The 23,522-nt window shown below is 41.0% G+C and overlaps 1 long non-coding RNA gene and 2 other non-coding genes across 5 annotated transcripts; all 3 read right to left on the minus strand.

Moving 5' to 3' along the window:
• Nucleotides 1-1,000: 1,000 nt before the first annotated feature.
• Nucleotides 1,001-4,467, minus strand: LOC141648537 (uncharacterized). Of its 3 annotated transcripts, none has more exons than XR_012546034.1 (8): nt 4,256-4,467; nt 2,917-3,047; nt 2,710-2,775; nt 2,429-2,566; nt 2,220-2,296; nt 2,001-2,061; nt 1,590-1,693; nt 1,001-1,298 (listed from the first exon to the last, which is right to left on the minus strand). It is a non-coding gene; the product is annotated as an uncharacterized LOC141648537 (long non-coding RNA). The 3 variants fall into 3 exon arrangements; XR_012546035.1 differs by having other exon boundaries at nt 2,429-2,563; nt 4,256-4,450; XR_012546033.1 differs by having other exon boundaries at nt 2,429-2,775; nt 4,256-4,450.
• A 4,151-nt stretch (nt 4,468-8,618) lies between these two features.
• On the minus strand, nt 8,619-8,725 carry LOC141650136 (small nucleolar RNA R71). Its single transcript, XR_012546193.1, has one exon. It is a non-coding gene; the product is annotated as a small nucleolar RNA R71 (small nucleolar RNA).
• An 11,693-nt stretch (nt 8,726-20,418) lies between these two features.
• On the minus strand, nt 20,419-20,525 carry LOC141650077 (small nucleolar RNA R71). Its single transcript, XR_012546139.1, has one exon. It is a non-coding gene; the product is annotated as a small nucleolar RNA R71 (small nucleolar RNA).
• Nucleotides 20,526-23,522: the final 2,997 nt, after the last annotated feature.

A 23,522-nucleotide genomic window follows, 5' to 3' on the forward strand; every position in this document is an offset into this window, starting at 1 on the left:
CTTTTGGCACAAAGACCAAGGAATGGGAAGAGGGCCACTTATTAGATGACAAGTGGACCAAATTGGGTGTGAAGGATCAAATTACTCATGAAATGCAATCCTAAAATAGAAAGGACAACAAATGACCGAGACACCCGAGTGGAAAAGGACAACAAATGAGGGGACAGAGGGAGTAGTTAAACAAATGATGAGGATGAAGGGAGTACAATTAACAAACGAATTGTAAAAGTGAAAAGAAAACCAAAACAAAAAAAAGTAATTGGAAATTTACCGTGAATGCTCCAGTATGATTGAAGATGGAGGAGAAAGACTTGGAAATTAGGTTTTTGATTCATTTGCTAATTGATTGTTGGTTATTGCATTAAATTGGTTTAGGCTTTACATGTTGCATTTCGCTCTGAGATTGAACTCGTTCCATTAGGTCATTAGATCGAGTCTAGTTCTTGCTTGGGGACAAACAAGGGTTTGGTTTGGAGAAGTTTTTTTTTTTTTTTTTTTTTTTTGACAGAAGATGAATAACTTACATTATTGGTAACAATACAAAGTAAGCTACTCGACTAGGTAGCACCAGACACTTCTCATCTAGATCTAGCACTACCACTACTACAGAAATCATGAAGGACATCGGACTTCTAGACACATGGACATCGGATTATAGGCCGATGTAGAGTTCAGTCCCGTCCATATGGGGTGTAATGGACATGGGACTTTAAACCGATGTCCATTAATATATGCACATCGGATTTTTAAATATATCCGATGTCCATATGAGTAATGAACATCAGATTTTAACATTAATCCGATGTCCATATGTGTAATGTACATCAGATTTTTATAGAAAGCCCATGTCCTTTAAAGCTAGAATTACATCGAACTTTTATAAATCCGCTGTCCTTTATATTGTTTTTTTTTTTTTTTTAAATTTGAAAAGAGCAGGCCAATTCATATTGCATTACACCAATTTGAATGCCAAAACATTAATACAAAACATGCCAACTGCCATTCAACCAAAATGATCGATTTCAATTAATAAAAACCGATCCCAATCAACATACAACGCAACCGTCTCCGTCATCCGAATTCAACAACTAACGAACAACAACAAAGGGCATAACAAATCCCAGCCAACATAACATATGGTCTTGCAGATCATGTAATCAGTTTTTCAAAATGCAACTACCTAATACATTACTACGCTAGCTAGCTATCTACGGCTAGATATTGAGAAAATAGTTCGCCCACAAGTCCCGAACCTCATCTAATTCTTCTTGTGAATATGGCGTGGTGTCTTGAAAAACCTGTAATGCATATTAATGACAATGGGGCAGTCAGACATGGCCTCACAAGGGCAGCTTCATATAAGCTAATAATTAAGGGCATTCCTGAAAAACCTGGAAACATAAATATTTTAAATCTATGAACTCCTACATTGACAATATAAGATGAGGGCATTCCTGAAAAATGATCTCTCTTCCTTGCTTAAAAAAAAAATACAGAAACACATACGTTCAATAAGATACAGCAGACAACAACAATGGAATCAAATCCCTACACTCTTTTGTGATGGTGAGGAGGAAGTTACTACATACCTCTCAGACATTAGAACTTAGAAGAATGTAGAAGATCAATTAAGCTGAGTGTTCCATCAAGGTTCATCATTGTGTCTAATATCAACACTCTGTGAAATGGATTTCTGCAACAAGTTCGATAAAAATAACTTAATTATCTGTGAGTGCTGCAAAAATACGGAACAAAAGATAGATTCCCAAGCTTTGCCAGGCTCAAGATGTACCAAACCAAAAATCACATATATCTAGATATATCCAGCGAAGGAACTGTTGAGTGTAGCCTATAAAAAAATTTAAGTAGACCAGGCCTGGAGTGTTAGTGTTTGCTTCATTAAGCTTTAATTACAGTAAGACTTCTCGTAACATATTGGAAAACTTGAGACGAGGTGGACTGGTATGAAAAATAGACCAACAATTGTATAGGTCACTCACTAATTTTAAAAAAGCTCGTGCAAAGTCTGCTTCAGAACATCTCCAGCAGCTCACATTGCACCTGAAAAACAACATTTAGAGGAAAAGCATTAATCAAAATACAATTTGTCACTCAAGAAGAAAATCAAAACCCTCGAAATTGTATGATAAACAAAACTGAAATAAAAAAGTGTAAATAGCAAAAGAATATTATTAGTGTGAGTTGAAAAGAGTAAATACCAAAAAAAGATATGGCCGCAAGGTGTACCAGTAGGGTGTTAGAAGATCACTTAGGCGAGTGCCCTTGTTCTTTTGACCTGAAAACAGAAAACATAGATACAAAGAGGTAAAACAGAATGAACTAATTAAAAGCAACTCAATCAAATAAGAACTTGGGCTATAAATTGAGACCAAATATTACCAATTTCAGGAACAATACTGACATTTACCTGAGTATATTTGGACATTTGGGTATCCTTTTCAGTTTTCACTGCAATGGAGCATAATGAATAAAAAGGTAGAAAGTCCAGCTCCCTTAGCTTTCTTATTCTTTGCCGGGAAACAAAAAGCTCTGCAGAGAGGAACTTCTTCGATGTCCAAACAACAAAACACCATGAAAAATACAGGAAAATTCACTTCGGCACATCATATTAGTAGCACCTGATAAGTGGATTTACATTCTAGCTCAAAGAATTAATGAATTACTAGTAGGCGACAGGCGTAGCAATACCTGAAAATAATTATGTGTTTAGGTTTACGGCCCTTGCTCGTCATAAAGAAGTCCTTTAGTAGCTCGCTGAAAAATAGAGAATTCTTTAAAAACATCGCAGTATAACCGAATATACCTGATTCGGGTATGATTAAGCTCCAACAAAAACAAAATGCAGACTAGACAATGCGATGTACAGGCAATGATATCAATGCATTAACTAGTTACCTCATGCTACAATCGTCTTCTCCATTCTCCAATGGTTTGAACAATGAATCTATAATCTCAGTTCTTGGAGATTGAGTTCTTAGAGAGACTCTATATCTTGAAATGAGTGGCCATGATAAAGAGCCAACAACCTGTTATTTTAGAAAAGCAGGAAAAGAGGTGTGATCAGGACAGTCACTAGCTGCAATGATATTGTTTTGGGTAATTTTTGATAGTACACCAAAAAATCATACACACATAAACATCATCATTTGGCTCTTATTATCATGAAGATGAAAACATCCACAACAGACCATAGTTACCACTACCAACTAAACCTAATATAAATGTGACACATGAAGCACAATACATGACTGCTATCAATGAATATGCAAGCTCATTTCCTAAAATAAACCACACTTTTCTAGCCTACCATTGCTCTAAATAGCTACTGTACTTTTTTGGTCTATCAGCTACTCGGCCAGCTATGTAAGCCAGAAGAAATGAGAACAAATCCATTAGAAGGCTCATAAATAAGTGGAAGGGAATGAGATTGACATAAGGGTACAAAACTTACTGTCATGAGCAATAAATCAGAAAATTTGACGGATAAAAGAATCCATTATTCATACAAATCACCATAAAGACACTAAATTCTTATAATACAAAAAGTATGACAAAAAGATGTACAAATGTAAGGCATTAGTTCAGTCATTCAAGCTCGAGTTGTGACCTGACTCAAAAGTCAAAACAGCCATACCTAGTTCATGCTCGATCTCCAACTATCACTAACATCATCACAGAAAGTGTAAGATCAGAATTCCGAAAACTTATAATACAACAAGAACAATTTAAGTGATTACTTCAAAGACAATAACAATTATCATTAAATAAAAAGAATAACATCATTCAGCATCCTTACAAGTTACAACTAGATAAGCATAAGTGTAATTACCCATAAACCCTAAAATCTAAAATCAAACCAAATAAAAGTATACCTATAATTAAGGGACGAAGTAGTACAAATGACATATTGGCGGTCGGCGAGCTTATTCAATATAGACTCTACTTCAAAACTAAAATCACATCAAATAGAATTCTTATATCAATAGTAGAGCATAATGAAGCTGGTGGTGGTGAGAAAACCCAGAAAACTAAGTTAAAAATATGAATACGAAATTAGGGTTTGCCTAATTTTGCAATTCAACTTTAATAAACAAAACAAAAATCCAGTAAAGCATACAATTAGGCAGATATAATCAAATACTCAATAATAATTAGTCAAATATACATTATATAACTCACTAATCGGAACCTATTCACCAAAAATTGAGATTTGAGATTTGGGGGAAACTCTTACATTATATAACCAAACGCTCACAGGACGATAAGGATGCTGCTTGCAGTGGAGCGGTCTGACGTTGTCGGCATTGCCGCGTGTTGTTGGCCGGAGCGAAGGTAGGAGTGAGTGAGAGGGAAGAGAGGAAAGGGTATGAGTGTGTATGACGATATGAGTCATGAGGATAGGGTGTTGGGATGATTAGATAGTATATAAAAGATTAGATAGTGTATAAAAGAGAATTAGGTACCTAACCGTTTTAATAGAGAACGGTAAGGATAGGGACCGTCTTTCTTTGTTTAATCAGGAGAGATAAGCAGTTGGATATATAACCTAGTCTCTTTTATATTTTAAGACGGTTGGTCAAACCTAACCGTTCTCTTTGTTAATGTCACGAAGCGGTTTTGCGCAAAACAACCGGTCTTTATTGGAATCCTATATGCCCGCCAAACTAAAAATAACAAAGTGACCAGGTGCCCGCTATCAACCGTTCTTAAAGGAGCGTTCTCTTTGCCTTAAATTGTAGTAGTGAATAGATTGACTCAGTATGCTAGTGAAAATAATTTGGGGCGGGGGAATTGTTTTCATTTTGCGCCCAAATTGAGGATTATATGGACATGGGTTGTAATTTAATCCGATGTCCATTATAATGAACATGGGTTGAAAATAACAACCGATGTCCATATAATATAATTACATCAGACTTTTATAAAAATCCGATGTGCAAACTTATTACATCTGTTTTTTCAAAAATCCGATGTCCATCCACTGATGTCCTTGATGAATTCTGTAGTAGTGTACAAAGCCATACATAGAGATAACATAACCATTAATTAAAAGAGCAAGTACAACACTAGGATAAGCAAGATAGACGATTGAATAAATGCAAAAGACGGCAGCTTGGTCACGAACGTTGATGTCAGCTTCATAAACACAGTAGGCCTCCAAATTCCGTCGATACATACAAACAATGGAGTGACAAGGACAAGGTGCACTTACGCTCTTGCGAAAAGAACGTAGAAAGAAAAGATGAGAAGCAAGACGGAGTCTGCCCTCGACGGAGATAAAACTCCTACACCTTAGAAAACGCACCCATTGATCGTAGGACAAACGGACCAAGAAAACCACCATACAATGAGTAACCCGAACCCCTAGAGACACAAGCACCTCAGCACCATCACCGTTTAAAGGCCTTGGCTTACCACCAAAGAGACGATAAAGACTCCCATATAAGGAGATTATTAGCAGAAAAAGACAAAGCAGGAAAAGGAAGAGCATCACCATTAAAAACGAGAAGACCACCACCTCTAACCCAACCAACGCCACCACCGAAAACCCGACTCCACCCTACCCAACACGCCTCAACCAGAAAGGAACAGTCCCCAACAACCATGACCTCACTCCAACCAAGAAGCAGCCGGACGCGACAATCCACCCACAATGACACGGCCCATCCGCCAATCACAACACCAAACACTGAGACTCCAAATTCCAAACGAAACCCCCCCAGGACCAACGGCACACAAGCAACCCAACCAACCAAACGCACAACAGACCGACAAGAAAAGACTGGGACATGGGACCAATCTGGTGGGGGGAGGGGGCGAGGGGGAGGGGAACACCAGATCGTCCCAAAATCACCACCACTTAACAGAAACACCACCCAGATGAGCTATGCTCATCGACCAGACACAACAAAAGACCGACAACCGTACAAAACTCCGGTACATACCAGGGGTGGGGGAAGGGGCGAAGGAGAGGGGAAACACCCCTGGAGCGCTTGCGTAGCATTCGCTGACAGGACAGGGGAACGCGGAACGGAACGACCTCAGAAAAAGCCACACCAAACACCTTACCAAAACACCGGTCAGAAGGAGGACGATCAGAACCAAAAAAAGCGAGATCAGATCAGACCATTGGGGACCGCTAAAGAGGGGAAGCGTGAACAATCGCCGGAGATGGGTCAAGGAGAGACCCCATCTCCGGCGCAGGGTAGGCGGAGAAGGGTGGGGAAGTGAGTTGCAAGGGGAGGCGGCGGATCAGACGAAAAAAATTAGGGTTTTCTTTTTCTTAGAGAGTGGAGGGAGGTTTTAGAGAGAGAGAGCGTTGTTAGCTCCTTCAATGAGATTTTGTGCTAAGTTATTCCATTGGTTTGGGGAAGTTTGATGCATGTATTTTATATGATGTTTTACATCCCATTTTACACGCATTTCAGAGCTCATTCATGTAGTTTATGCTACATTTCTCCCTATTTCCGTCTACTTCCGTGTTTTTGTACATTATTGCAGAAATGTGAAGAATCTAGCGGAAATCGAGCTAAATCCGTCCCCGAGTATCTTGCATTGCATTTGATGTGAAGTATTCGCTTAAGGAACGAGCTTGGTGCGCAATTCAAGGCCCAAAAGACAAATCCACAAGATTATAGAAGTCAAGTAGCAGCTCAAGCATCGATCGACCACTGCCATCAGTCGATCGACCAACCTGCGGGTTCGAGGAAGCTATCAGATATCGAAGATCGTCGATCGACCACCATGCTCGATCGATCGACCAATCTGCTATCCAGCACGAGAATTAAAAGACCGAGGAAGCGCAAGCCCATTGAGTTTAGGTTTTGGAAATAAAAGTTACGTATGTTTGCTATATAACGTAACTTAGAACACCAGTTTTAGGGATCCGATTTTTATCTAAGTTTTACACAGTAACATTGAGTTTTATTAGGGTTTGGAATATTGTTTAGCATTGGAATTTTCGTTCTTGTTCCTAATCATCTTTCTGCTATTCTCGGTATTCTTCGGCCCTATTTCAATTCACTTATATTTCGTTATTAGCATAGAATTGCTAGTTAGATTCCCGAAACCGTTTTATCATTGCATGTTAATTGTTTGTTTTATCGCTTTAATTATGAATTCAGTACTTTTATGCCCTAGTTTTATTGTTGTTGTCACCTTCACCATTAGTAGCTAGATTAATTGTGCTAGGATGTAGGCGAATTATAGCGTAGGCGGCGTAGTATTAAAATTGGACTGAAATCGCGTGTCAGTCGATCGACCGCCATACCTGGTCGATCGACTGACCACGTGAGGTTACCTTTCGTTTTAATTGATTTTAATGTTGTATTTAACGAATCGAATGCATGCGATCAGTTAGATGCCTAATTTATAACTGACCCATTAGATCGAAAGATAGGGACAATTGTTAGACCACCAATTAAAATGACTAAACTGTGTTGAGATCGAAAGATAGGTATAGTTTAGACCGTTAGTCACTTTTCGGGACGAGAGTCAGTATTAGTGATATTAGGGACTTATAGCGAGATCGAAAGATGCTATCTGTTAAGAGTGGACCGAGAGGACCTCTTGTTTTCCCGCCTCACTTGTGTTTGATTCAGACCAACTTAGTATGCTGCCGCCGAAGCTGTAATGAACCGACCATCCTAGTACCCCTTCTTTATCTGTTTAATCCGTCTTTTTAGTTTGCTGTCTTTATTTATTCTTAGCTATAGACCAATTCAATTCAACCCCTACACTCGTTACCTTAGACTAGAATTAGACAGCTAGAAATTACGTCTGCCTCCTTGTGGTTCGACCCTGTTACCACTAGCCTAGGTTAGTCTTAATAAGAAATTATAAATCTTATTTTTGGTACTTACAACGACGGGTATCAAATTTTGGCGCCGTTGCCGGGGAGGCAATAGTTCTAATTTTTAGTTGTTTTATTTTAGTCTTTCTTAGTTTAAGGGACGTCCGTTCCTTAAACTTTTCTTATACTCTTTTTGTAGTTTCCTCTTATGCGCAGGTCACAGGGTGGTGAATTATTACCGTTTGATCCTGAGATTGAGAAATCTTTGCGTGAGTTGAGACGATCACAAAGGGTATTACCGACAGAGGAAGAGCTGAGTACTATGTCAAGCTTTTACGAGAACGAGCTGTTCGAGGAAGATCCACCTACATCTCCTGCTTCTATTTCTTCAGCTGAGACAGTCACTTCTCCAGAAATTCCAGTCATGGCTGAAGAAGCAACTATAGCAAGTCATTCAGAGCCGACAGCTGCGAATCTCTACAAAGGATTCGAACTACCAGGGGAGGCAAGAAAATTCGAGCCAAAGCCTTCCCTTATCAATTTGGTTGAGAGGAACCAATTCGGGGGAGCTGCAACTGAAGATGCAGCCAAGCACATGGAAATATTCATTGATTATTGCAGTTCCATGTCCCCACCAGCCGGTGTGACCTCAGACCAGGTCAAGGAAACCATGTTCATTTTCTCTCTTCGCGACGCTGCAAGAGAGTGGTATAGAGATCTAGATCGTGCTGCTCATGAGATCACCGACTGGAATTCCTTAGCCCTGGCATTCTACAAAAGGTACTTTTCTGCATCGAAGACGAATGCCATTAGAGCTCAGATCACGAGCTTTAAACAAGGACCTGATGAGAACTTCCATGAAGCATGGGTCCGTTTCAAGAAGCTGGTGCGAACCATTCCGCACCATGGGTTTGCAAAATGGAGCTTGTGTAATCAGTTCTATAACGGGCTGTATGATGATCAGAGGGCCATTTTGGATGCTGCAGCCAATGGCCGATTTGCTGAGAATATAGGAGCGACTAAGGGGTGGAAGATCATCGATGATTTGGCCACTCATAAGGCTGAATATGGGAATTCGAGAGGGAACCAGAGGAGAGCTGCTGAATCTTCCTCTGTTGCTGCACTAGAAGCTCTTACTGCAAGATTTGACAAATATGAATTGGGAGGATCTTCTAAAGACGGGATGTACCATGTTAACGCTGTTTCAGACGGTCCTTTCGTCTGTAGAAGATGTGGAGCTGAGGGGCATGTCTCAGAGAATTGTCCTAGTCCTTTCGAGTCTTGTGCTGCCTTTCAACATTATAGGCAGACAAACACGTACTATGAGCCGAATGTCCACCCCAACTTGAGGTGGAGTAGCCAGAATGTCTTGAATCCGACTCAACCTCCACCACAGCAGCAGCAGCAACCCTATGTGCCCCCTCATCAAAAGCAACAACAATATCAAAAACCTCCTTATGTGCCGCAGCAGCAACAACAATCCCATAGTTCTGATTTTGCTGAGTTCAAGAACTTGTTGCTGAAGGAGTCCCAAGCAAGAGAGGCCGGGATGAAGCTACTAGAAAGCCAAATTGCTCAATTGGCTAGTAAGAGTACCACTCGCGTTCCGGGACACTTACCGACTCAAACCGACCAAAAGGAGACCCTAAACGCCATCACATTGAGGAGTGGGTCCACCCTGGAGGGGCCTGCCATGGTCGAGGACGCTGTTGAAAAGAATGAGGCGGATCCGAGTCAAAAGAAAGCTGTAACGAATAATTCAAGAAAAAGGCGTCTACCAGGTATATCAGTCGATCGACTGATACACCCAGTTGATCGACTGATACGCGGGTTACAGCAGCTTCTGGAACTGTACATCTCGGTCGATCGACTGAGGATAGTGGTCGATCGACCAAGATCACTGCTGATAGCGAGATTTTTCGTCCTTCAATGCCCGATAATTTGAGAGACCATTTGTTCCGGGGTTCGACAGTCCCGAAAACATTGGGACAAGACCCGAGTGCTGATGGGTCAGTCTCGACTCCGAAGTTCGATCCGATGACGGTCAATGGCTCGCATTTGAGACGGTCTGAAGAGGGGTCAAGCTTCAACAAGGAGAAGGTGATGGACTTTCAGCCTAAGTCCACGGATACCGGCATGCGCAATTTAGAGGAGAGGGCTAAGGTACTTCTTACAGCCCCGTATCCAGAGAGACTAGTGCCGACAAAGGAACAGGTATCTTTCAATAAATTTGAAAAGGTTATCCGTAGTTTGAATGTACAAGTACCCTTCCTTGAGTTGGTCAATCAAGTGCCGGCCTACACTAAATTTATGAAACAAATCCTGTCTAAGAAAAAGTCACTTGAAAATGTCCATACTGTCGCATTAACCAAAGAGTCATGCTCTTATCTGTCTCACACTGTACCCCATAAGCTAGAGGACCCGGGTAGTTTTTCTGTTCCTTGCAATATAGGTACCTTCTCTATTGAAAAGGCATTATGTGACTTAGGAGCTAGTATAAGCGTCATGCCTTTGAGTCTAGCTAGGAAGCTCAAATTGACTAGGTTCGCAGTGACAGATATGACAGTACAGATGACTGACCGATCTGCGGTCCAGCCAATAGGAGTCTTAGAGGATATCCCCGTCCAAATAGGGAAGTTTTTCTTCCCTGTAGACTTTGTTGTACTTGACATGCCTGAGGATGCTCATATACCCATTATTTTGGGTAGGCCATTTCTGCACACTGCTGGTGTAGTCATAGATGTCGGTCTAGGTACCTTGACTTTTAAAGTGGGAAAGCATTCGATTGTCTTTGCCCAGCCGGCTAAGAAAAAGGACCCCATGTGGCCTGTGACTTGTAATACGGTTTCTGAAAAGAAATCGTACTTTGTGCTTCCTGAATTACCTGTCTCTATTACTACTCCTGTGTTAACACCTCCGCCCCAGGCTGGGAGCAAAAAGGAGGAAGATTCTGTTGTTTTAGATATTGCAGGAGCTGGTTTGGGGAAGGGAGAGCCACTTGTTGCTCCAGCTGTGAAAGAGCAAATCGTTTCAAGAGGAGGTCTTGGTTGCCTTAGCTATGCCACTGATGAGGAAGTTGATGACGAACCGGTCAAGGCAAGAAAGTCCGACTTGGATTCTGACGAGCTGGAGGAGGTCCTTGATTGGGGAGATGATGAGAGTGTTGATCCGTTAAGCCATACGGACGTGGAAGCTAAGAAGGGTGCAGCTGCTAAGATAAGCACCGTTGAGGCTACCTCTAGTAGCCAGAAGCCGACAAAGTGGGCCATTCCATGGCCGTTCTTGATCAACTACTAGTTGATCACATTGCTTATCAAACATTTTATTTGCTTTTGTTAGACACTTTTTATTGCTTTTGTGTGCGCGAAACTTCGCATTTTATTTTGCTTGCTTAGGATTTTATGCGTTTGAGACTTTGTTCTGGGTTTTGCGCAATTTTGGGCGCGTATTATTGTGCACTTGCAGGTTTTAAGACCTTATTCGCTCAAATCATTGAGCAAATACGAAGAAATAAGGAGTACAGCAGTATTTTCAGTCGATCGACTGGCTACATTGGTCGATCGACTGAGTTGCACTTTCCAGGAGCTACTGTTCCTGACACATTGGTCGATCGACTGCCATTCTTAGTTGATCGACCGAGGACGCTGCTGTACCTATTCACGACCTCTCCCCTGCTGTGTTTGGTCAATATGCAGACTTAAGGGAGTTTTCTACTCCGCTTTACTTTTCGTCAAATTATTTATTTCTTCTAATTTTCTCATTTGTGCACATACTTACCGCTTCAAATTGTTTTTCTCAGTCTTATGCGTGGTAATTTCTGTCTTTCAGGTACTTATTAGTAGCACTGCTGGCTACTGAAACCTCCTAGCTCACGCTGGTTTGGGGAGGTTTCCTTTGCTGCGCTTAAAGTCTTGTGAGTTCCTGATTTTTACTTCATATTTATTTGTTTATTTTCCCGCAAATTCCCATTTCTCTTTTCTTCATTACATGATTTTGCACAATGGGGACATTGTGCGATTTGGTTTGGGGAAGGGTTTTGCGTCGCATTTCATTTGCTTGCATTCACGTTTACACTTTGTTTTGCATTGTTTATTTCATTTCTCATACATATATCAAAAATCCAAAAAATTGAAAAAAATTTCAAAAATTTCAAAAATTTCCATAAAATGCACGTTTATTTTAGCATATAGGTCGAGTCGGAACGGTAGTATTTCAAGGATGATATTGCATTTTGCACCTGTTTTGCCTAAGCCTTGCTAATTGACATGTTATTAGTAGAATCATAAATGCATACCTACGAGTTTTCGTTAAATTATTTGCTGAACTTGAGATTTGACTTAGAATATTGGCAAGCTACATCATATTTCTGAGATTTAGAGCCTATAACTGGTGTCATCTATGACCAGTTTATTTAGGAATGTGAGTAGTTACTCCTTATGAAACATGTTTCCTTAATTTGCATAAATATGAACTTGATCTGCTTAATACCTGTATGCATTCGGTCTGTGGTTAGTTGACACATGTGGAAGAGGTTTCCTTTTCTCATTTTACCCATAAACCCCACACTGCCAAAAACAGCCTTTTGTCCCATTACTACATCCTACATTTAGCCTGCCCTTGTCAAGCTAGTAGTCTGTGTTCTTGGGATTGTTACTTAGTTTTTGGTAGCATATGCTCATGTTTGAGATAATATTGGAAAGATGAAAAGGAGGAAAGAAAGAAATAGAAAAAAAAATGAAAAATGATTCGCAAAGAAAAAAAAGAGGTTCTGTACTGTTCACGCAGTCGATCGACTTCCCCTTTTGGTCGATCGACTGAGGTTCGAGGGAAAGAAAAGAAATCAAATTCGCATAATTCAAATCCTTATCTTTTGGCGATTTTTGCTCCCATGTTTTATTCATATTTTATGGGGAGTTAGTTGATTACCTTTATACCTGGAGATTGTGAGATTTGTGCTTGCTATAGCACCGTTTCATTTGTTTTTGAGCAAGAAGTTGGATGTTGCCATATGGTTCCGTTTCGGTACTATCTTGATCACTTGTACCTCCACTTTTACATAAATGTTTTGCCTCTTCTTACCCATACCTCACATATCCACATATATACCTCGGCATGTGTCATGGTCTCTTGTTGGTTGGAATGCGTATGTACGGTTGTAGAGATTGCTTTCATATTAGACTGCAGGCATGTTCTTATGGGTCGTAGTTAGGTGAGAGTCACTACAAAATTAATTCTTTCTATCTTACATATATTCACCTGTGCTTATTTGAGTGATTTGAGCGACCCGTGAGAGTCCAATTTGATAAGTCTCTATGGTTAACGGTTCAGCAATATTTCCAACGACTTCATAACTCGTTTGCATGATTCATTTGCTAATTGATTTTTGGTTATTGCATTAAATTGGTTTAGGCTTTACATGTTGCATTTCGCTCTGAGATTGAACTCGTTCCATTAGGTCATTAGATCGAGTCTAGTTCTTGCTTGGGGACAAGCAAGGGTTTGGTTTGGGGAAGTTTGATGCGTGTCTTTTATATGATGTTTTACATCCCATTTTACACGCATTTCAGAGCTCATTCATGTAGTTTATGCTACATTTCTCCCTATTTCCGTCTACTTCCGTGTTTTTGTACATTATTGCAGAAATGTGAAGAATCTAGCGGAAATCGAGCTAAATCCGTCCCCGAGTATCTTGCATTGCATTTGACGTGAAGTATTCGCTTAAGGAACGAGCTTGGTGCGCAATTCAAGGCCCAAAAGACAAATCCACAAGATTATAGAAGTCAAGTAGCAGCTCAAGCAGTCGATCGACCACTGCCATCAGTCGATCGACCAACTGCGGGTTTGGAAGCTATCAGATATCGAAGATCGTCGATCGACCACCATGCTCAGTCGATCGACCAATCTGCTATCCCAGACGAGAATTAAAAGACCGAGGAAGCGCAAGCCCATTGAGTTTAGGTTTTGGAAATAAAAGTTACGTATGTTTGCTATATAACGTAACTTAGAACACCAGTTTTAGGGATCCGATTTTTATCTAAGTTTTACACAGTAACATTGAGTTTTATTAGGGTTTGGAATATTGTTTAGCATTGGAATTTTCGTTCTTGTTCCTAATCATCCTTCTGCTATTCTCAGTATTCTTCGACCCTATTTCAATTCACTTCTATTTCGTTATTAGCATAGAATTGCTAGTTAGATTCCCGAAACCGTTTTATCATTGCATGTTAATTGTTTGTTTTATCGCTTTAATTATGAATTCAGTACTTTTATGCCCTAGTTTTATTGTTGTTGTCACCTTCACCATGAGTAGCTAGATTAATTGTGCTAGGATGTAGGCGAATTATAGCGTAGGCGGCGTAGTATTAAAATTGGGCTGAAATCGCGTGTCAGTCGATCGACCGCCATACCTGGTCGATCGACTGACCACGTGAGGTTACCTTTCGTTTTAATTGATTTTAATGTTGTATTTAACGAATCGAATGCATGCGATCAGTTAGATGCCTAATTTATAACTGACCCATTAGATCGAAAGATAGGGACAATTGTTAGACCACCAATTAAAATGACTAAACTGTGTTGAGATCGAAAGATAGGCATAGTTTAGACTGTTAGTCACTTTTCGGGACGAGAGTCAGTATTAGTGATATTAGGGACTTATAGCGAGATCGAAAGATGCTATCTGTTAAGAGTGGACCGAGAGGACCTCTTGTTTTCCCGCCTCACTTGTGTTTGATTCAGACCAACTTAGTATGCTGCCGCCGAAGCTGTAATGAACCGACCATCCTAGTACCCCTTCTTTATCTGTTTAATCCGTCTTTTTAGTTTGTTGTCTTTATTTATTCTTAGCTATAGACCAATTCAATGCAACCCCTACACTCGTTACCTTAGACTAGAATTAGACAGCTAGAAATTACGTCTGCCTCCTTGTGGTTCGACCCTGTTACCACTAGCCTAGGTTAGTCTTAATAGGAAATTATAAATCTTATTTTTGGTACTTACAACGACGGGTATCACATACGTTATGCCAACAAAGCAAGCTGCAACCCACTTACGCTGAAGTTTACTCCTTCCTCTCCCAGTAGAGTACCACTGTATCATCCTCTGTTCAGGGAAGGAGCAATGTAACAGTTGTTGTAAAATCCTCATACATTGAACACTGAACGGGCATTGATAGAAAAGGTGATCATGTGACTCAGCACATCCACTACACAAGTAACACTCATCCCCATGTCCCACACCCATTCTAAGGAGTCTGTCCCTGGTAAGAAGCTTCCCTTGAACACTAGCCCAGTAAATAAAGGAGCAACGTGGGACATTCAAGCTGTTCCAATATAAATGTCTCCAAGGCACCTTATTCTTAGTAGTACGAAGCCAGTTATAACCCTCTGCTGCAGTATAATTCAAATTCCCATTAAGCCAAAGGTCACCAGTGTAAGCTTGTTTGAAGATGTCCTTGACTTGCACAATTTTCTTCCATGACCAGCTGCTATCAGTAGGAGCTTTATAGTTCTGCCAAGCTCCACCTTTCATATAAACATGGTTGATCCAGAACCCATAAGTGATCTTTTTTAGCAGCTAGCCACCAAGTATATTTGCCTAACAAAGCAGTATTCCAGAGTTTAGCAGATTTAATCCCAAATCCTCCTTCCTTTTTAGGAGAGCAGCAGATATTCCAGTTCACATTAGGAGTTTTCAGATAAGATTCTTTGCCCCCCCAAAGATAATTCCTGCAAATAGAGTTAATCTTATTCATGATGCTATTAGGAATAAGAAAAATGGTCGCCCAGTAGGAATGTAGAGTGGACAGTACTGAATTGACCAGCACCAACCTCCCTGCATACGAGAGATGTCTAGCACCCCAAGCTCTTATTCTAGCAACAATCCTATCAGTAAGCTTATTGCCCTCAGCCTTGGTCAATTTTTTTGAAGAGATGGGAACACCCAAATACTTAAAAGGGAGAGTCCCCTTCCTGAATCCAGAGATCTGCATAATGTTACCCATGAATTCAGAAGATACTCCATTGAAGAAAATGTCAGATTTGTCCCTATTAAGATGCAGGCCAGTGGTAGCAGAAAAGGTAGCAAATCCTCTAAGCATCCACATGATAGAAGTCTCATTACCTTTGCTAAACAGTAGTAAATCATCTGCAAATAGCAGGTGATTTAATTTCAAAGGGCCACAAAGTGGGTGAAACTTAAAGTCAGGTTGTTGTGCCACAACATAAAGCACCCTGGATAAGTATTCCATATATAAGGTGAAGAGGAGAGGGGAGAGTGGATCCCCTTGCCTCAGACCCCTTTTTCCCTGGAAGAAGCCAAATCCATTACCATTAATGCTCAGAGAGTAGGAGGGGGTAGTAATACATTTCATCACCAGGTCAATGAATTTTGTGGGAAACCTCATAGCTCTCAGCATTTGCAGAATAAAGCTCCACTCCACAGTATCATAAGCTTTCCTCAAATCAATCTTAATGAGGCATCTAGGGGAGGCACATTTCCTATTGTATTGCCTCACTATATCTTGGCAAATTAACACATTCTCTACTATGTTTCTACCTTTGACAAAAGCCCCTTGGTTGCTACAAATCAATTCAGGCAGAATCTCTCCCAGTCTATTGCACAGCAGTTTAGTGATACACTTATAAAGAATATTGCAGCAGGCAATAGGCCTGAATTCAGTCACATTAGAAGGATTACTGACTTTAGGTATCAAGGTAATAGTAGTTGTATTAAGTTGCTTCAGGAGTTTCCAGAATGGAAGAAATCAGTAATTGCAGCAGTGATATCCCCTCCAACCAGGTCCCACGAGTCCTTATAAAACTGGCTAGAAAAGCCATCAGGACCAGGAGACTTTTTAACTGGGATGGAGAATATACAATCCTTAACCTCAGCAGGGGTAACTGGTTTAAGTAAAGCTCTACAATGGTGTTCCTGAATAAGCTTACCAGTTCTGACAGTAGGCCCATGCACTTTTCTAGATGGTTTACTATCACCAAGTAGCTGGGTATAGTAATCCAAGAAAGCCTGCTCAATGTCCTTAGGCTCAGTATAAGTCTTCCCATCAATCCCTTGAATTTGAAGAATCTTGTTTTGAATTTGCCTAGCTTTAATTTTGCTGTGAAAGTAGCTAGAGTTCTCATCTCCATGTTGAATCCAGACTACCTTAGAATTCTGGCTCAGGAAACTATGATGAGCTTTGCTGAGTACACGAAATTCCTCAGCAGCTGCAGTCTCCTCAGCACAGAGAATCCTATCAGTAGGGCAATGATGCAACTTGTGTTGTAACTCCTCTAATCTCATTTTAGCCACCTCAACAGCCTTTTCAATATCAGAATACCTATTTCTATTCAACTCTTTAAGAGGTTTCTTCAAGAGCTGCAACTTCTTCACCACTTGAAACATCAGAGTACCAGATATAGTTGTATTCCAGTGATAAGACACAATCTGTTTGAAGTTAGGATCTTGCCCCCACATGTTGAAATATCTGAAATGAGGCTTCCTGGTTGGAACACTCCTTCTAAAACAGATGCAAGGATTGTGATCAAAAAGACCCTCAGGTATGAAGTAGGCATAACAATCAGGATATAATCTAAGCCATTGGTCAGTGACAAGAAACCTATCAATCCTAGAGAAGACCCTAGATTAAGGCTCATGTTTGTTATTCCAAGTAAAGAAGGCACCCATACCCTTAGCATCAGTCAACCCACAGAAATCCACACAATCCCTAAAATTCACAATTTCATTCAGACTCACATCTCTTCCAATTCTCTCATTGAAATTAAGGACATTATTGAAGTCACCAGTAATACTCCATGGGCCATCATATCTATTTTTGATATCCTTAAGCTCTTGCCACAATCTTTGCCTCTTGATATAGGACCCTTTTACGCCATTTTCCCCTCTAATTTCATGCCAACCGACTCCATTTGAGTCGGTTTTGATCGTCCTTTCTCGCATTTTGTGTCCCGATTCCCTTTACTATGACATTTTGGCCTCCTTGCAGAAATTGAGGCGGGAACGGGTGAAATGAAGCAAGGAAGACGGGTTCCCTAGACTCAACATGAAAGGAGGAAGAGAATGAAGCTGGAGGGTGTTCCCAGCCGGCCAGCCGGCTGGGAGTGCAGGTACATACGACCAAGGCTGAAACCAAGCAAAGAGGTGTTCCCAGCCGGTGGCCCGGCAGCCGGTCAGCCGGCTGGGAGAACAATTGAGTTGAAGATTTAAGGAGTTACAGAAACCTCCCAGCCGGTCAACTGACCGGCAGCCGGTCAGCCGGCTGGGAGTGTGCCCAAATGCCAGAAGTCAAGTTCCAAGTCAAAGATGTCCCAGCCGGTCGGTGACCGGCGGCCGGTTGACCGGCGGCCGGTTGACCGGCCGTGCCTACCTGATGACTTCCAAAATTCATTTCAACTTCCAGGAATCTCCCTGCCGGCCAAATGACCGGCAGCCGGTTGACCGGCCCGGAGTGCAGTGTCGTGTTTTAAAGCCCATTTCAAATCACACCCTAATCTTATACAAGCCTATAAATACCCCCTTCTTAAACCCTTTGTACACACAACCCTAGATCTCAGAATATTTCCCTTTCAAGTTTCAAACTTTGTTAATCCTTTTGCTAATCATTCCTTAATTAGACAAGTTCTTCAATTAATTTGTGATTGAAGTTGGGTTGTAAGAAGAAGATTGAAAGTTTATCCTTATTTATTCTATCCTAATTCCTTTCTTGCTATTTGATTGGTATTATTTCTCTTCTTATTTCCATTTGTTTACATCTCTTTTTCCTTCATGTTTGTTTGATTGTTCATGTTAAATTTGCATCTTTGTTGTTTGATTGTTGTTGTTTTCACCATTGTTCATCTTTTCATTGTTTATCTTTTCATTATTTCTCTTTCCTTTGTTCACCCTTGCTAGTTGTCCTCAAAGACTTAATCTTTGAGTTGATTTTGTTAAAGATTGTGTCTTTTAGTTTGTTCATCCTTGTTATTAGATTAAACCATCTTTCCTCTTAATTATTGTTGGATTGTTGAATGTTTAGAAGTAGAATTCATCTTCCATCCATGTTGATGTTTAAAGATTCCATCTTTGTTGTTTATTTAGCCTTTAGAGACATGATTAGTGAGTAGTCTCCTTCTAGGACTCGGTTTGACCCGATATGGGTAATTTCACTAACTAATTATCATTAAGGCTAATTTGTGGGGAAAATTGGTGAGGGTAGTTTAGAGGATTTTGCTTGTTTAAGGTTTGGGTTTTGGGTAGTGTCGACTCGTGACCCTTGATCACCAACGGAAGTTGGTTAGGTTGTAAGTTGGATACCCGATATTTGACCTTGTAACCGACTAAGGTTGAGACCGGAAGGGAGAACCGAGGGAGGGTGCCTCTAGACTAGCATTTGAAATCGACCTCCGGAAGGAGGAGTGGGATGACCCGAAATACGATGAGTACTTAATGACCTTGACCATTTACTTGACCTCCTTGGGAAAATGCATGTTCTTGGGGTTGTCGGGTTTTGAGTTAGGGATACCAACTTTCGAACCCGGGAGGGGGGGTTAGTTGGAGTTGCTAGTGTCCTTTTGTGAACCCGGAAGGGAGGATCTAGGCGAATTAGAGCCATCTCCCCCTTACCTTTCTACCCCTTTTGATTAGCCGAGAGGATTAGTATGTGGAATTACTTATATTAGTGGGAGAACCGAGTTCTAGTCCTTCTCTTTATTTGATCTATCCTTTATCTTTTAGCTTGTTCTTTCCTTGTCTAGTTTATAGTCTTTAAATTTGTTAGTTGAGAGTTAGTTTGTTACCCCCTCTTTGTTATTTATCGACTTAGCTAAGCTTATGAATTAGAACGATTAGTACTCCACCTACTCCTTGTGGGATCGACCCTTTAAAGTGTACAACGATAAAATCGTGCACTTGCGAGGTTTAACTTGAGACCATCAAGTTTTTGGCGCCGTTGCCGGGGAGTACGGCTTGATATTAATCGTTTTTGTTCTAGTTTAGACTAAGTCCTTTGTTACTAATCCTTTCTTTCAAGTGCTTAGGTCTTTTGCATGAGTAGGCGACGAAGAAGAGGTCAACCAACATATCAACTTGACCGCGAAATTGAAGCCACGGCAAGAAGACTTAATTCTCTACGAAGAAGGGGTTTACTTGATACACCACCAATTGAAGAAGGTAATCACCAAGAAGCTACCGAAGTGTTTGAAAATCCTTTTGGGGTTTTAGAAGAAGAACCTAACACCATGGGTGATCCGGTTCCGATAAGAGAGACTATGGCTCCTAAGCACATAGTCAACCCAAGCATCCAAAGGCCAAGAATTCAAGCTAATAACTTTGAGATCAAAAATGTCTTGCTCAACCTTGTTCAAGACAACCAATTTGGAGGAAGTCCCTTGGAGAACCCAAACGATCATCTAAATGAGTTCCTTGAAAATTGTGATATGTACAAGTCAAATGGGGTATCCGATGACGCGGTTTGCCTTAGGTTGTTCCCTCATTCTCTTAGGGGTTCGGCCAAGGATTGGTTGAAGAATTGTGACCCGGATTCCTTCAAAACATGGGATGAGTTGGCTTCGGCATTTTTGAACAAATATTTCCCACCCTCAAGAACGGCCAAAGTCAAGAGTGAACTACAAAGCTTTACTCAAGAAGAGGATGAGACCTTATATGAGGCATGGGAACGGTATAAAAAGCTCCAACGGTTATGCCCCCACCATGGCATCTCCGAGGCCGAGCTAGTGAACAATTTTTACAAAGGGTTGACTCAAGACCTTCGGCTTTCATTGGATGCGGGATCGGGAAAAGGTGCCTTGGACATTTTGGGGCATAAAGCGGCAAAAGAGCTAATTGAGGAGATGGCCTCAAGAACTATGGAATGGGGAAGTGATAGGCAATCAAGAAAAGGCAAGAACAAGGATTCTAATTCGGTTTTGAATGTGGAAGTTAAGGGAATGCTAGATGAACTCACCCAACAAGTTGCTTTGCTAAATTCAAAACCTAAAGGCTCCGATATGAGGCAATTCTTGTCGTGTGAGTTGTGTGGTGAACAAGGGCACACTCCCATTGGGTGTCCCTTGATTGCACCCCTCCAAGAGGAATGCTATGAGCAAGCAAATGGAATTTGTGAGTCCACTAGTGCATGGCAAGGGTTCAACCATAATAACAACAACCAATTTGTCAATGGAAAAAGAACTCACCCTTTCTTGTCTTATGCTTCACAAAACATTCAAAATCCAACCACTTCCCAACCTCAACAACAACAAAGGTTCAATCAAAACTCTCAATTCCAAAGACAAATTCCACCCGGTTTCCAATGGAAACAATTCATCACCCAAAACCAACAACCATTTGGGGGTTTCAAGGGGCAAAATTTCAATCAACAACAAAACCAAAATTTCCAACCACAAAACCAAAACTTCCAAACCCCTCAAAAACCATCTTGGGAACAAGCCTTTGAACAATTGGTTATTGCAAATCAAAAATACGACTCAAAGATTGATAACCACATTGCCTCACAAAACCGGGTTAATGATGAAATACGGGCATCACAAAAGGCTACGGAAACTCATGTGGCCCAAATTTCTCAACAATTGAGTCAATTGGCTCAAAATCCGGGAAGTTTCCGGGTAATACGGTTAACCCAAGGGAGGTGAGTGCGGTATTTTTGAGGAGTGGGAAGCAATTGGAGGAGGTTGAGAAATCTCCTAAATGGAAGAGGAAGAGGGTGTCTAGTGAAGTAGTGAAAGAGCACCCGGTTGAAGTTGTGGAAGAAGATGAGATTATGGTGGAGAAGTCTAAGGAGGTGGAGATAGTTGACCCTCCAAAGCAAGATGAGCCTATTGCAACTAAGGCCAAAGAATGTACTCCACCCCCAAGGGAGTATGTAGCACCGGTACCCTTTCCACAAAGGCTTGCAAGGCCTAGGCTTGAAAAGAAATATGAGAAGTTTGTTGAGATCTTGAAGGGAATGAATGTCACTATTCCTTTCCTTGATATGATTACCGAAATTCCATCTTATGGCAAGTTTCTTAAGGAACTTGTAACTTTGAAGAAGAAGAATGGAGAGGTGCAAACCATCAACCTCTCTAAGGAATGTAGTGCTATTCTTACTCACACCAACAAGCTTCCAAACAAGTTAGAAGATCCGGGTAGCTTCTCTATTCCTTGTTCTATCCAAGGGGTGGCAATTAAAAGAGCATTGTGTGACTTGGGGGCTAGTGTGAGCCTCATGCCACTTTCAATATTCAAGAGGCTTGATTTGGGAGATTTGAAACCAACTAGAGTTTCACTTCAACTAGCCGATCGATCGGTTAAATTTCCCATAGGTGTGATTGAAGATGTACCCTTGGTTGTTGGGAAGCTTGTCATACCATGTGATTTCTTTGTTATGGATATGCCCGAGGACTACAATGTGCCTATTATCTTGGGGCGACCTTGTCTTGCCACCGGAGGAGCTATGATCGATGTAAAGAGTGGCAAGCTATCTTTACAAGTGGGTGAAGATAGAGTGGAATTTGAACTCCACAAGTCCATGGAAGCTCCATACCTAGGTGACACTTGTTGCATTGTAGACATTCTTGAGAATCCCATGGAGGAGCATGACCCAAAAGCTTCCTCTATGGATCCTTTGGAGACTTGTCTTGTTAGTGGGTATGAGGTCGATGACAAAGATGTTGAGACTCTTGCATATGTATGGATGTTGGATTCGGCTCCAATTCATGAACAAGCTCCCAAGTTTGAAGTGTTAGAAGTCGGTAAGAAGGAGGAGAGTTCCACGCCTCCTCCTACGGTTGAACTTAAACCTCTTCCCTCTTCTTTGAAGTATGAATTTCTAGGCGACAATTCCACTTTTCCCGTCATCATCAATAGTGCACTTGATGACACCCAAACCTCAAAACTAATTTCTTTGCTCAAAAGGTTCAAGGGTGTCCTTGGGTACACTATTGGTGACCTCAAGGGGATTAGTCCCTCTTTGTGCACTCACAAAATCTTACTTGAAAATGAGGATGCATCCTCAATTGAGACACAAAGAAGGCTTAATCCCATAATGAAAGAGGTTGTAAGGAAAGAGGTCCTTAAGCTACTTGACGCCGGCATTATCTATCCTATTTCGGATAGTAGGTGGGTAAGCCCAGTTCATGTAGTTCCCAAAAAAGAAGGCATGACGGTAGTGCGAAATGACAAGAATGAATTGATTCCTACAAGGACGGTAACCGGGTGGAGAATGTGTGTGGACTATAGGAAGTTGAACAAATCCACCCGGAAGGATCACTTTCCTTTACCGTTCATGGATCAAATGCTAGAAAGATTAGCTCAACACAACTATTTTTGCTTCTTGGATGGCTATTCGGGATTTTTCCAAATCCCCATCCATCCAAGTGACTAAGAAAAGACCACCTTTACTTGTCCATTTGGCACCTATGCATATAGGAGGATGCCATTTGGGCTATGTAATGCTCCATCTACCTTTCAAAGAGCTATGATGTCAATTTTCTCCGATTTCATTGAACAAGAAATGGAAGTTTTCATGGATGATTTCTCGGTTGTTGGGAAAAGTTTTGAAAGTTGTTTAATGAATTTGGAGAAAGTTTTGAGCAAGTGTCAAGAGTCTCACCTTGTACTTAATTGGGAGAAGTGCCATTTCATGGTACAAGAAGGTGTTGTGTTGGGACAAATAGTGTCCAACCATGGAATAGAAGTTAATAAGGCTAAGATAGAG

The sequence above is a fragment of the Silene latifolia genome, chromosome 3, assembly GCF_048544455.1.
Source record: "Silene latifolia isolate original U9 population chromosome 3, ASM4854445v1, whole genome shotgun sequence".
NCBI lineage: Eukaryota > Viridiplantae > Streptophyta > Magnoliopsida > Caryophyllales > Caryophyllaceae > Silene > Silene latifolia.